General features: G+C 54.9%; 1 long non-coding RNA gene across 1 annotated transcript; it reads left to right on the top strand.

The window, feature by feature from the left end:
• Positions 1 to 9,786: 9,786 nt before the first annotated feature.
• Positions 9,787 to 11,167, top strand: LOC118670764. The gene is made up of 2 exons (XR_004972470.1): positions 9,787 to 9,936; positions 10,882 to 11,167. It is a non-coding gene; the product is annotated as an uncharacterized LOC118670764 (long non-coding RNA).
• Positions 11,168 to 12,184: the final 1,017 nt, after the last annotated feature.

Genomic DNA, 12,184 nt, shown 5'->3' with positions numbered 1-12,184 from the left:
ACATCAGAGGAAAGACCAGGTCGTCCTCTCCCCTCCCCCTCCCAGAGGGAACCAGAGCCCATGTGTGAAAGTTCAGTATGTTCCTCCTGTCCGGCCAGAGAGGCCCCGAGACCATCTGGAGAACCTGCAGTGAAAGACTATTATTCGTTCTCCATATTTTCTAGAATTCACCTCTGCAAGGACATTACACGTTCCATTGACAGAAGGTTTGGCTGTGCAGTTTGTTCTGGCCAATGGAACGGACGTGGGAGTGGCCGGCCAGTGAAATGCCAGGAGAAGTGGTGTGCACCAGCTCTATGCACGTTTCCATGTTTCCCGAGCTCTCCTGCCCCTCTGCATGTGCCTGTGTGTCCTGGACAGGGCTGCTCCCCAGGGCTGGAATGCAGGGTGTGGGGCAGACATGACCCCCACTTGCAGCTTGAGATGGACGTGACTGTGAGCAAGAGTTAAACCTCTGCTGTGATCTGCCAAGGTTTTCCTTAGGGGGGAGGGTGTCATTCGTTCCTGTAGCACAAGCCTGAGGTGACTGGTACACTTCTGTTAAGTCACGCAAGATGGACACATAGACCCCGGGCAGATCTAAAAGCTGAGGGTCAGGAAAATCCTACTAAAACGTTGAGTTCAAGGACATGTGTGGAGGGGATATAAGAACAGAATGTGCTGGGAGAGAGCATGCTCTTGTGTAAGTGGACGTTACTCCAAGGGAGAAACCAAGGAGACGAGACACACTCTTGACCATGCGAGCCGCTGTCTATCTAGTGCTTCCTTCGAGATGACGGCTCATGTCCTTGGGTCGCCCCCGAGTTCTAGAAGGCAGATGCCCACTGTCAGCCGCATTCTGTAGATCAGGACACTGAGGGCGGGAGAGGTAGTAACGTGCACGCTCACACAGCCCCTCCACACAGAGCTGCATTTCAGACACGGGTCTCTCTCACTCCAGCACCCACCCACTCGGTCTCCCAAGGGTGACTCCTGGCCAGGTGCCTGCAGGGCTGGCCAGCGAAAGGGAGCTCCTGGCCGCGCGGGGAGGCAGGGGATGGTGGCTAGATCCACCAGAGTGACTCAATCTTGCAGCCCCAGAAAGCACCGGTCTTCCTTGCATTCTGAGGGAAACCCCTCAAAGAAAGCTGCGGTGGGTTTGTCACGGTTGCAAAGTCGAGATCTAAAATTAGAGGGAAGTCAGAGCGTGCAGAAATGTCAGCTACGAACACGCACATGCAAGGTTTTCTCCCAAAGGAACAGTAAAGCTGATCCTATCAGTTATAATAAGTTGGGGCGCAGGGGAAGGAATCCACGGGAACTAGTGGATGCCAGAAGGGGAATTTCTGGGAAGAGGCGGGGGTCGTTCCCAGAACCAGGAGACGGGAAGACGCTGGGGCCTCAAGAATGTTGGAAGCGGGAGCCCGAAACCCAGCAGGGCTCTCGCGCCTGCTCCTGGCTCTGCTTCTCTTTAGAAAACAGCTCCTCATCCAGCTGCCGTCAACCCTCAAGCTCCCACACCGTCTGTCCCAGCCACCTGGAGGGAGACGGCTGTTTCCTTTCCAAAAATCCGGGGAAAGGCTTTGATTGGGGTGCTTCATTCAAATGTCCACGTGCAAGCCATCTACCAGAGCCCGGGGGGTGTGGTCACGTGCGCACACGCGGCAGCCCCTCTCGTGTTGCTGGGGGGAGGAGGCGGGAGGTTCTGCAAGAAGAGCTGGGGGCAGGGCAACCATCCCATAAGCACGTGGGCACCCCAGAAGATGGACAAAACCAAAAGCCATAACAAGAGTGAACATAAGGGACCCTGCCTCTCAGCGGCAACCGACTGGAATAGCCAAGCAAACCCCTTACCATCTTTTCCGCATGCGTGTTCTGCTACAAGGTCGAAACCATTGTTGTAATGTACCTCACGAATCACAGAAGGACGCCTCAAGAAGTCGAATTAAAGAGTCACATTTATTGCAGTTCCGGACTATGAGGGGCCATTCCCAAATCTCATAGCGAGTAAGATGATCGCAGCTCCAAGGTTATATAGGCAACAAATCACAAAGGTATTGATTACATCCCAGGGTTTGGAATGAGGAACCTAGCTCGCAAAAAGCAGTTTACAGAAGCAGAATTAAGCATGTTAATTATAGTTTGGGGTCTCGGGGTCACTGAATTGACAGAAATACATTATCTAGAGCCCTCGGGTCTGGAATGAGGAACCTAGTTTGCAAAAAGCAGTTTAAACGGTATGTTATAAACACATTATCTAGAGCCCTTGGGTAACCTGGGTTAAACTTAGGCATGTTATCCAAATTACAGTTTTGGGTCTAGAGCCCTCTGACCTTGGGATAACGGTGCTGTCCTTCCCAGGTGAAGGAAAAATGTGCTTTCTAAGACCAGTAAGATAACAATCAATGGGATAGTCATTCAATCGAATGGGATGATTTATACAATTTAGAAAATCAGAATAACCTGTCCATTGTTAAACAAAGCAGATAGGTACCATACTTCGCCATATCCCATCGGCCAAGTTCAAGCACCGTCAGCAGAGACCGACTCCAGGCCTGAGGTGAGAGATGGCAGGAGGAGGGGTTCACCATCACACCACGGTCAGCCCTTTTCCCAAGCCCAAACAATACCCACAATTCCGGGCGTTGGTTAGGAATTTGAGAGTTTGCAGTGCGCACACTGAGAGGGAGGGGTGTCTCCAACACACTCCACTCAACACGTGACACCCCCTACTTGCACCTGTGCTGCCTCTCGAATAAAACCCAAACTCCCGGACTCCGTGCACGTGGCCTTCTGTCGCCAGGCCCTTGACCTTCTGTCCTGCTTCCCTCCGAAGCGCTCCCCAGAGTCACCTGATTCCAGCGTGTCCATCGGCTCATTGATTTACTGACTCCGTCGTTACACATTCACTCAGCCTGGCACTGGAGAGAGACGCGTGAGTAAGACCTTCTTGCTGCTCGGGGGACCTCGCAGCCTGCGAGGAGGGGAATGAGTAACCAGGGACCGTCTCCGGGGTGATAAATGCCACATTAAAGGGAAGCCTGCCAGCATGCAGAATCGTAACGACAGTCTGCACAGGGCAGGAGTGGGCAGGGCGCGTGGTAACTCGGTTTGGCTCCCAGAGCCCAGGGCCAGTGAATCCTAGGCGATGTCTGTTCCAGCTTCTCCCAGAACTCGCCCCCTAAAACTCCGTACCACCTCCAGGCGACTGTCTTGGCTGACTCCTTCTTTAGCTTCCCCCGGTTCCCGGGAGAGGAGGTACCATTGAGACAGGAGCGTGTGCCTTTGCCTCAGGCCGTCCCAGCCCCTGCCCTCCTGTGCGGCTGGTGCTGCCTGTGGGGATGGCTGGCGCGCCCCCTCTGCTGTCCCCCAGCCCACCCACTCCGTTTCCATGGCCACCAACAGCGCTGCTTTCACCAGGCAGGCCTGCCTGCCACGCGTCTGGGCCTTTGTGCCGTTGTCAAAATTGACATTTCACTTCCCAGCTGTTGACTCGCCTTCTGTTCTCGCCTCATGTGCAATTGCCCGGAGGATCTCTTTTCTTTGGGGTGCACTGCTTACCTGGTAACGAGGCCACGCTAGGAAAGAGCGCTCAGTCTGTGAAATTAATTACGGAGACAGCAGGCCTCTGCGGGGCTCTGCACCCAGGGCGTTCTGGCTGCAGAGAGAGAAGAGGCGCCAGGGGCTGGGTGAGCAGCTGGGGGGCAGGCAGGTCCCCCGATTCTGGCGGCACATGGGCATGTGTGAGCTCTTCTGTGTGTCCATGCCTGTGTGTACAGGTATGTTTACAGACACCCGTGGGCCTGGGGCCGTGTTTGCAGCATGAAGGTGACCTTGCGTGCCCCAGGCTTTGGGAAGGCAAGAATTCACTCCCGTACACGGTGCTGACCCATAGCAAGGGACACTGGACTCTGACCCTGTGCCCGGTTCTGAGCTGGCGCTGGGCATTTGAACATGAACGAGCTGAGATTTCCACCCTCAAACGGCACCTACACCCAGGAGCAGGGTTGCTCAAGCCTCACATGATTGACATCTGGGGCCAGCGAGTTCTCTGCTGGGGGCAGGGCGTCTGGGACACAGCCAGACATTTAGCAGCAGCCTGGCCTCTCCCCTCGAGATGGGAGTAGAAACTCCTGCTCCAGTGATAATCGCAACGGTCCCCCAGATAAGATCCTCAGTGACACATGCACGTCCCTCTTATCATCTAAGTCACAGAGTCACAGGTTCTGACGGTAAGAATGAACCGTGTTTGGGGAGCCTGGCTCAGCCTACGGGGGGTGAGGGGTCATTTCCAGAGCCCAGGGCAGAGGTGGGACCAAGTAGCCTGGCCTGGAGGACCTTGTCCCACCTTGTTTTATTTATATATAAATCAATGTATATATTGACTTCAGAGAGGAAGGGAGAAGAAGACCAAGATAGAAACATCAATGATGAGAATCACTGATCCGCTGCCTCCTGCACCACCACCCCCCCACCCCCCCACTGAGGATGGACCTGCAACCCGGGCATGTGCCCTGACCCAGAATCAAAACTGTGACCTCCTGGTTCTTAGGTCGACCTCAACCACTGAGCCACATCGCTGGGCTCTTGTCCCCCATGGAAAACTCTGAGGTCCCAGGCCGATCTGCACTGCTTCCCGACCTCTGCTCGCCATCTGGGCCTCTTGTCTCTGGGGCTGGGTCTCAGGAACCAGGCTTCCCTGATGCCACCCACCTGGGTGGGGGTCATGCCCAGGTCATGCCCATGCTGGGGGATGAGCCCTCTGAGAACTCTCATTTGGAACCTTGAGACTGGCTGCTCTCATTCTCGACCCGCCCCCCACTCATCCCCCACGTGTTCGTGTATCCACATGTCTTTTCAATGATTATTGATTAGGGGTACCAGTCCCAGGCATCATTTCAGGGTCTGGGGATACATCCGTGAACAAAATAGGTGAATGATAAGTGTGCAGTGAGTGCACATATGGCAGCAGGCCACACTTAAACACTCTTCATGGCTCCCCATCCCTTCCAATGGGGCCACTGATCTTTCCCTGTGTAAATCCAGCCCGTCTGTCTGTCTGTCCTCCAGAGATCCAGCACAGAGATCCTTCTAGCCCACAAACCCAGCCCTGCCAGGCCTCACTCCACAGGGTCCACATGCCCGCACATGGAGGAGGATAGAGAGCCTGCATTCCTGGGCCTGCCTTCAAGGTCAAACACAATTTGATCCCTGCCTGCCTCTGGGGAGTCTCCTCAGTCCTGGCAGCTTCCTCTGCATTCCCATGCACCCCAGTGTCTCTGCTCCCGGATCCCTCTTCCTGCAGCAAGACCAGGACTCACTGGCATCTACAGAGGACCCCCCACATCTTTGCCAGCTTCTGGGGGTAAATCTCTATTCTGAGCGCCAGGCTGGGGGAGGTGTGGCTGCCCCAAGCATTGGGGTCCTGGTACTACATCCTGGGCTTGGGTGTGCTGATGGGAAGTGGCCAGGGAGGTCTGGAGGCAGCAGGACCTAATACGTAGACAGGTACCATTGCTGACTAGCTCTGGTGTGGCTATAAACAGGCCACTTCAACTTCTTCGCTGGGGAAAGGGGCCAACATGAACTTCAGGGGCACTGGGTCCAGCCACCTTTGCAGTTGCTGGGCAAAAGGGCTCAGTTTCTCCATCCCTGCAACGGAAGCACCAGAGGGCCGTTGGGGTGAATAGAGCTCACAGGCAGGTGGGCGGCGGCACACGGCAGGGGCTCTGTAAATAGGGATTATTACTATTGCACGATGGTGTGCCTTCTGCCATCTGTCCAAGCGTCTCCCGTCAGCAGGACCCTTTACGACAGTCCTCACCACATCTGTGGGGTCTCCCAAGGTGCCCTGCAGCCACCGCAACCAGAGTAGGGGGGCTGTGTCTGCAGCAACAAGACCAGTCTGCCCGGGTCTGAGCTGGGACTAGCTACAGGCCTGTTTGTGTATATTCTGCAAACTCTGAGTGGAGAGATGGAGTTTTCGTGGCTGCAGCTAAACCACCCCACTGGGCCCAGGGCCTGCCCCATCCGTGCTCACTGAGTGAACACGTTGATTCTCAAGTTTCGTTTCCACTGCATCCAGGGGTCATTCCCAGAACCCCCTGGGCTCCCAGCTCTGTGTGGCGAGCACCCGCAGGCCAGGTGTGATTGGCACCGCTGCAGGGCAAGGAGATGGGGCTCAGGGGAGAAGCTCCTCCCACCAGACATGCTCTATGGAGGGCAGGGTGGACACCCACAAGACGTGGGGGGAGGCCAGCCAGGAGCCAGGGATCAGCCCTTCTCCGGCCCTCCACCTACCCCGCAGACCCCCGCCCGGGAGGCTGGCACAGGAGCCAGCGGGCATGTACTCGGAGGGGGGGGTGACTGGGGCCTCCTCTTGTCTGTAATCTAAAGGACGTCTCTGTCTCTCAGCCTGGTGAGCACGGATTTCATTTCTTTGAAAACGCTCCTGGGGCATCAGCCACTGGGGAGACTTATTGCTGAAATGAAAGCTTCACGAACGTGAAATTGGAAAAGGTCTGCAGGGGGAGAAGGGAGCTCTCGCCGTGGCGCAGGCTGCTGCGCGGGGGACGCAGGGGTGTTTGTGGGTGACGATGAGAAAGGGGACACAGTGCACACCCCACTTCCAGTCACCCCTCTTACTGGCAGGGCCGCTGGTCCCCTCTGGGCCCGCCCCCGCCCCCACTCTACATGCATACGGAGAAGGGTACATATCTTCCTACCCCCCAACCTCAGGCTTTTGTTTTGGGGGAAAAGGCAAGACTCTAGTTGTACAGAGATAGCAGCTGCCTCGAAATAGAGGCGCTGGGCAATGCTGAGAGGAGAGACAGGGCTGGCCTTTAGGAGAAAGGAGGAGGCACGAAGCTTCGGGACAGAGGGTGGTGCTTGCTCTGCTGTGCCTCAGTGGACTCATCTGTGAAATGGGACACTGGTAACAGCACCGAGTCGCCAGGTTATGATGAGGGTGTTTGGAAAGTGTCACCTGTTAGAACAATGCCTGGCGCTGAGCAAGTGTTAAAAAAACCTGTTAACTGTCAGTGTGAGTGAAAGCCAACAGGGAAGGGCGGTCAACAGAGTCAGCCCGGATGCTTGCCATTTGCACCCTGTGACAGTTTGACTATTAAGAATATCGACTACGCATCTTACGTCCTGGGAGGTCACACCATGGCCTAGGACAGTGATGGCGAACCTATGACACGCGCGTCAGAGGTGACACGTGAACTCATTGTTTTGGTTGATTTTTCTGTGTTAAATGGCATTTAAATATATAAAATAAATATCAAAAATATGTCTTTGTTTTACTATGGTTGCAAAGATCAAAAAATTTCTCTATGTGACACGGCACCAGAGTTAAGTTAGGGTTTTTCAAAATGCTGACACGCCGAGTTCAAAAGGTTTGCCATCCCTGGCCTAGGAAGATAGTGTTAGATTTTTATAACGTGCCCCAAACTGACATAAAATGCATTTAGCAAAAGGGTGTCATTTAAATAGAGCCAGGCAGCCCGTGGCCAGCCTTTAATCCGCCCTCCCCGTCTCCCAGGTCACAGCCTCGGAGACGCAGGGACGGTGCCCACAAAGCCAGGGCGGCCGGGCACTTGGCATCTTCCCTCCGGAGCACAGCATTCGGAGGAGGGTGACCTCCCCTAATTAGGAATATGGGGGAAATGGGGCAGCACCAGCTGGAAGCCGTGAGTAAATGAGCCTGTGCTCCAGGTGACTCCTGCTGGGGTAGCTACAGGTGCACGCGGGTGCTGAGCAGGAGGAAGACATGCGGAGGCCTTCTCTCCTTCCCCGAAGGTCCTTCCTGCTCTAAGCCTGTCTGGGCCCGTGTCACCAGCGGCCCATCCTGAGAGGGGCATGTAGGGGGCATGTCAGGGTCAGGGTCAGGGTGGAGAGAGAAGGAGCCGACCCTGAGAGGGGGGGTGTAGGGGGCATGTCAGGGTCAGGGTGGAGAGAGGAGGAGCAGGGTGGGAAGGTGATTCGAGTGGGCGGTGCGGGGCGATGTCTGGGCGGGCTTCCCAGGAGGCCACCTGGGCCGAGTCCCCCCGCCCCACCACCAGCGCCACGGCCCCTGTGGCCCCGGCCTCCGTGGTGCAGGCCGCCCACCTGGCCTGAGCCACGTTCCTGGTTAAGAGCGCGAAGGGCCAGGTGTGTCCCAGAACAGCTCTGGTCTCCGTGACTGCGGAGCCCGCGGCCCGGGAGGCCTGGCTTTTCAGGTCTGCGCCCAGGAAGCAGGAGGAACGGCGAGGAGCCTCACCGATCCCTTCCCCACCCCCGGCGGATGCGGACCTTCTCCGCTACTTCCAGTTTGCGTTTCCCTCTCTGTCTTCGCTTTGCCCTTTAGAAGTGATGCCCACAGTCAGACCCCCCTCCAGCCTGCAGGCCACAATGGCGCTAAGCGGATATTCACTGCAGGGATGATTTTTTCCTCTTTTCTGTGAGAGCCAATGCCACAGGCCTGCCTGGTGCGGGGAGCAGGACTCAGCCCCATGACCCCTTCCTGCATCCACCGCAGACACTTCCCCGGGAGTTTCTGTGACGGAAAACACCGTGGTCTTTTCCAAACACCAAAGAATGGGTCACACGCTTACTCGCAAGATGCAGACGTGTGATTATAGAGCTCGGGGGTTTACGGGGAGAAACCCCAAGCCCAGCGACCGAGGTCTTTCCGTTAAAAGATGAGACCTTCCCAGTTGGGAAGGAAAACTAACTCTCCTTCTACCCTCATTCTTCTAATTTTCTGGCTGAATTTTTTTTTTTTTCGAATCAGGAAGGAAAGTTTACTTAGAAAGTCACAGGTAGACCTGAGCCCTGGAAGAAACGGGTTCAGGAAACAACTTATAGCTAAAGAAGGGCCTTGGAGCTCAGGGGAGGGAAGGAGAGAGAAGACACACCTTGAGGGACCAAAGATGGAGAGAGAGAGGACGCCCTGGAGAAAGTGGCCGTGGGAAAGGCACGGGCCTGCTCCATGGACAGAGCCGAGGGGAGCCCTCCATCCGAGGGCTGTTATCTGGAGGCCTCAGGGGCGATCCCAGTGGGACGTTCATCCGCCTTCCAGGTGTGCCCCCTCGTGCTCTCCACTGATTGGTCGGCGCCAGGGGTCACGAGTCAATGCAGCTGGCCCTGAGCAGCCATGGGTCTCTACACCTGATTGTGCTGCTTCTCTGGGCTGGAGCCGAAACACAGCTGAGGCCTACGCGGTCTCCAGGGTTGAAAGTCTGAGGAGTGTCCGACACGGGCCCAGAGTTTTGCCCGTTGCTAGGCACCCAGGGCTCTCCACCTGGTGATCCCCTGCACCTGGCCCATTGCTCCTGCTCTGCGCATGCCTGTTTACCTGCCTACCCCCCCCCCCAATTCTTTAATGGAAGAGGGGGCAGGGTCCCTTCTGTAGCCGTCTCCCGCTGAAAGGGGGCAACGTTCCCTGTCAGGGCCCAGAGAGCTTGCTCTGTCAGAGGGGAGATAACGCTCAGGCGAGGAGTCTGAGATGGGGCCTAAGTCAGCAGGGGTAGTGCATATGCTCGGACTAGAAATAGGGCTTGTAACCTGTTGGAGACAAATTGTGTTATAAATCTTCATGTTACTGGGGCAAAAGCTAGAACAACAAGAATAATGGGAGTGGCCCATGAGGGTGCCAGGTGTAGTCTTTGGAACAACAGCCAAAGGGCGCTGTGTTGACCCTAGGGATTGCGTGAAGACTCCCAGTGCCACCTTATCTTTCTGGAACACGTAGGAGGAAGGGCTTGTCCATTCAGGGTGGGCCAAGGGCGGGGGCCTGGGTGAGTTCTAGTTTCAGTTTTTCAAACGCCAGCTGTTGTTCCCTTTCCCATACTAGGGGCTCCAGGTCAACCTCCTGTTATGCACAACCTGCAGCCCCTGGGTCGGCCTACAAGGGCCCACCGTTGCCATGGGGTACAGGGAGGGGGCAAGCCTTCGACTGCCTGTACCCGATCACAGGTGAGTGGGCCCCCGTTCCTGAGGGGTGAGAATTATGCCCCAGTGACCACCTGGGGGATTAATTGGGCCGAAGAGACTCATAGTCCTGGGAGGCTGGGGAATTCAATCTAATTTAATCAAATCGATGGGAGACAGATTAACTGGAGAAAATGACCACTTTTATTACGTCTGTACATACGGGGTGTCCATAAGCATGTGGGACCCAAGACACACTGAGCAGTTGAGGCTTAAGTGTGTTCTGGCGTAAGAAGGTGGCGAGGGTGGGGCACTTCAGAGTGAGAGTAGGCAACTCCAGGGGGGTAAGAAAGAGCAGACACGGGGTACACGCATTCCTGCTGGCCACCCAGAAACGATGGATGCAGAGGGGCGTCCGGCAGGCAGACTGTGCGTGGCTCCTCCCTGCCTGCCTCGCTGGGCTCATATTATGCTAAGAGGACAGCTCCTCGAAGCAGGTTTCTCCATCTAAATTCCATTAGGCAGGGAAGGGGAGGGCCAAAGATTCTCGCTTAGTCTTTTGTTTTTTAAAAATAAACAGCTTAATATAATCAATATCCCCAAAAGGCATATTTTGGTGTGGCAAAATTTGTTTTCCCTCAATATATCAATTAAAATAATCAAATAAAATAATTTTTATACACACACACACACACACACATATATATCTATAACTAAAAAACTAAGTATTTAAAATGCATATACCTATATTAATAAAATACTAACAAGGTAATAAAGACCAGACCGCAAGATACCAAAATGTTCATAATATTTATTACACCTGAAAATAGCAAAAAATCACTCATGCCATTCATGTTCATTTAGCACCCTGAGGGAAGAGTAGGAAAGGCAGGGAATCTATAAAATGGAGTCATGTAAACCAAGCTGCTAAAATGATTAACATGATGAAGGCTGAGGCATGAGGAAAGACCCTTTTCTCATTCTAACCAGCCTGGGAAGTTAAACCTTCCGAGCTTTCCAGTCCTGCATCCATGCCTGGATATGCATGAGGCCTCCGATCAGCCTCTGCTTACCCCCTAAAGGTCTCATGATGGAGACCCCTGACATCCCTTATCCAGACCCCCTGGCCTCTGACTGACAGCCCTCCTGAACCAATCGCAGGGCTAGCAACACCGGGCTGACGGTTCTCCAGGATGTACCTTCTACTACAAGAACACTTCACTTCTTCTTCTTCAGAGTGAAAGACCCTTGAATAAATCTCCTTCGCTTATTTCCAGCCAAGCCTCTGGGTCTGTTCTGCGTTTGCTGTGCTCTGGGAACAGTTCCAGAGCTGCTATTCCCAGGCCTGGAAGGGAGGTTAGTAAATGTGTTTTGTAGTAATTAGCACTCTTCACAAATTATTTTCAGCTCCCTGCCCTCCGGCAAGATTGCAGGGCTGACTTCCCTAGGTGTGTCCATGTGACTGGCTTTGGCCAATAACGGAGCGAAAGTGACAATGTTACATCTGGGTGGGAGCCTCACACGCCAGCCAGCGCCAGCGAGCAGCCCCTCCTGCTCCCTTCCTCCTGCCAATCACTGGTCATGAATCAGGGTGGCCGTCCCCTCTGCCTCCCTGAGGGGAAGACAGTGTGAAACACAGCTCCTGGCCGAGCCCCCCGCCCTCCGCCCCCCCACCCCCCCACACACACACCATGTACCTGGTGCATGAGAGGAGTAAGCCCCGCATTGTGAAGCCCCTAAGAGTTTGCGTTGTTAGTCCAATAGGACTAGTCTTTTTTTTTAATCTCACCTGAAGATATTTTTCCGTTGGTTTTTAGAGAGAGTGGTGGTGGGGGGGGAGGAGAGAGAGAGAGAGAGAGAGAGAGAGAGAGAGAGAGAGAGAGAGAGAGAGAAACATTGATGTGAGAGAGAGACACGTTGATTGGTTGCCTTCGACACACCCAACCTAGGTATATACCCTTGACTGGAATCGAACCCAGGACCCTTCAGTCCCCAGGCCGACACTCTATTCACTGAGCCAAACCGGCCAGGGCAGGACTAGTCTATTCTGACTGACACAGCTCCAAGTCTGAGCTATGCTTGTGCACAGGCCGAGAGGGTGTCGCTGCGGGACAGGGCACCTGCTGGGTGTGGGCACTGTGCACGGTCAAGGCCAGGTTCTGCTGGCGCAGGTGAGCCACAGCCTCCAAAACGTCCGCACCTGCTGCAGCTGGAACCTACAGTGAGGCTGAGAATGAGTCGGAGCGGCTGGCAGTGCTGGCTGCTGCGAGGCGCTGCCGCGAGACTCGTTTTA

Source organism: Myotis myotis, unplaced genomic scaffold (genome assembly GCF_014108235.1).
Source record: "Myotis myotis isolate mMyoMyo1 unplaced genomic scaffold, mMyoMyo1.p scaffold_m19_p_16, whole genome shotgun sequence".
In the NCBI taxonomy this organism is placed as follows: Eukaryota; Metazoa; Chordata; class Mammalia; order Chiroptera; family Vespertilionidae; genus Myotis; species Myotis myotis.
The sequence above is the reverse complement of the archived record's forward strand: the minus strand, read 5'-3'. Positions and strand labels throughout refer to the sequence as shown.